We start from the raw sequence: 2,934 nt of genomic DNA, 5'->3' as shown, positions 1-2,934 counted from the left end.
AGCTGCATAAGGAAGTGTTAGTTACTGAACGGATGGTACCTGCAGAGTAGGAAGACCCAGGAAGACATGGGATGAAGGGGTAAGGATGGATCTGAGAATGTTGGGCTTCACAGAAGAAATGACAATGGACCGAAATGTTTGGTGATGTGATGTTCTTGAGAAGACCTACTCATGTCTACAAAACTGAGATCTTGAAGCACTGTGTAACAAGAAAACATTTCTCACACCCTACTTTAACAAGTCAATCTACCTTTCTTCTCTTCCTCACATTTCCTCCTTCATGCACTATGCCTACCTCTCATTCCCCAACTCTGTCCTCATGGTCCTGTTTCTCTGTATCATTGCTATCTGGTCTCTCCTCCACACTCTATATATACCCAGGTTTTCACCTCTCACTTCTCCTTTTCCACTCTTTAAACATGCTTCTTTAGTGATATCTTGCCACTTATATTATGACCTTTGAACCTCAAAGGTATGCCCTGGCACTTGCCACCATCTCTATCTCTCTCCGCTTCTACTTGACTAACCCATTTATATTATGATCCCTATCCCTTGTGAGTATGCCTGGCACTTTATCACCTTCTCTTTCCTGCTGTTACTCACTCTCTCTCTCTTTTTCCTGCACTTCCCTTAGGTTTGGTAACCATATATCTCCCTTGCAGCGGCACACCTCTTTCTATCTTCATTTCTGATCCTCTCTCTCTCTCTCCCCCTGCCTTGGTAAACTTGTACCTCCTTTACAGCAAGAATCCTGTGCCTATCTCTGTCTCACTATAATAACCTTCATAATCTGACACAAGATCACCTCCTCCAATGCAAAGTACTTGGTGACCCTGTCAGTGCAGGTGCCACTTAAAAATCATCCACTCCATACTGTAAAGTTCTTGGCATTTGGAAGGGTATCCTAGCCAAAACTAACCTCACCTCTGCTTGGCCACATAAAATGCACTAAGTTCACTTTGCTGATTGGTTAGTGTTAGGAAGTGCATCCAGCTGTAAAAATCCTGCTAAGACAGTCACAGAAGTCTGGTACAGGCTTCTGCCTGATTGGTTCCTGTCGAACTGTTCTACCCATACCAGCATAGAAGGCAGATGTTAAATGATGATGATGATGATGCACTATGCTTACCTCTCACTCCCAATCCTGTCTTCAGAGCCCTGTTTCCTCACATCATTGCTGTCCAGTAGCCCCACCCTCTGTATACCCTCTACCTCTATCTCTTTTTTTTTTTTACTTGACTGCACAGGCGTGGTTGTGTGGTAAGAAGCTTGCTTCCCAACAACATGTTTCTGGTTCAGTCCTGCTGTGTGGCACCTTACTAGCGTCCTCTACAATGGCTTTGGACAAACCAAAGCCTTGCGAGTGAATTTTGTAAACGGAAACTAAAAGAAGCCTGTCAGATGTAAATATGTATATATTTATGTGTGTGTGTTTATGTTGGTGTGTTTACATCCCCATAACCTAGATTGAGGTTCAGCATGAGGGATAACATATATACAAAGCAAGGAATTCCTAGTCCAAACATTTGTTTCCTTCAGTTTTCCCTCCCTTTTTCAAAATTGGGATCATCACCCCAGACTGCCATTGTTTTGGTGTCCTTTCAGAAGTCCATGCTATACACAAATCAACCAGAGAATACCTTCTCTTTTTAATTTTCTTAACATCTCAGGTGAAATTTCATCCACTTCATCTGTCTTGTGACATTTGAGTGCTTTAATCACCTATATGACTTCAGCCTCTGTGAGGTTAGTTTTTGGCCCAAGATGCATCTCATGTCAACCACAAAATCTTATCCCGATTAGATTGAGAAGATCCTTAATCTATTCTCTTCCAGCTCAAAGAATGCTCTTCTTTTGAGAGAGAGGAATTTAACAAAGAGACAAATTGTTATGCATATGGAAATAAGCAAGCAAATGCCCTAAATGGAATTCTACACCTCAGACCTGTTGAGGGTATGATCCTCTTTCATGAAGGTTATGACTTCCATGAAGCTCTGGTTCTTTAATCTGTATGGTGTCCATTTAGACCACAAGGACCACCAGAATATAAACTCCAGTCTGGCCTCATTATTGAGTACTTAAACACTCTACTGAAGTAAGCAGGTCCACAGTAACATGTGTTCTGTATTTCTGTGTTTCTTTGGCTGTCAAAGAATCAGGACATATATGTCTTACCAATAATGCAATTAGTAAGGCCAGTAGTAACATCAGATCGATATTTCTGTGTTTGCTATGGTGGTGAGCTTGCAGAATTGTTGCTATGCCAGGCAAAGTGCTTAGTGGCATTTTGTCCATCTTCACATTCTGAGTTTATATCTCACCAAGGTCACTTTTGCTTTCCTTCTTTTCAGGGTTGATAAAATAAGTACCAACTGAAATGAAGTCCAAATGTAGATTCCAATATTAAAAGAGAATTCATGTCTCAAGATGAAGTTGTACAAAAAGTTATCATCTTATGATGTTTTTCTTTGTCTAGAGACATAAAAATGATGATGATCATGATGTTGATGATGATAGTCATTATATGTGTTCTTTTCTTTCTTTTGCAGATCTCTAGCCAAAAAACATTTTGAAGGTCACAAGGTTAGTTCTCACTATTTATTTATTCTATACGAGGCAGCATATTGAGTTTGTGTAGCTACTGGAAATAAGTTAGTAGATCCTCTGTTAATGTGAGTTGAAACAGACAAGCATCCTATCCACAGACTTGTTATCCTTCATCTGTTTTATGACAAAAAGCCAAAGCCTTTTAACGGTCGTTTTTAGATTTAGTATTTGTTGATTTTGAAAGTGAATTACTGGAGTTCTTCCTTACCTAAAATAGTGGGGGTAGCACCAGTAGCAGCAGCAGCATTGACTGTGGTTTTTGTGGTTATTGTTGTTACTATTACAGTTATTGTTGTTTAGCTCCAATTGTCTTTCCCTGGGAGTCTA

Source organism: Octopus bimaculoides, chromosome 5 (assembly GCF_001194135.2).
Source record: "Octopus bimaculoides isolate UCB-OBI-ISO-001 chromosome 5, ASM119413v2, whole genome shotgun sequence".
Taxonomy (NCBI): Eukaryota; Metazoa; Mollusca; class Cephalopoda; order Octopoda; family Octopodidae; genus Octopus; species Octopus bimaculoides.
Note: the sequence above shows the minus strand (reverse complement) of the source record.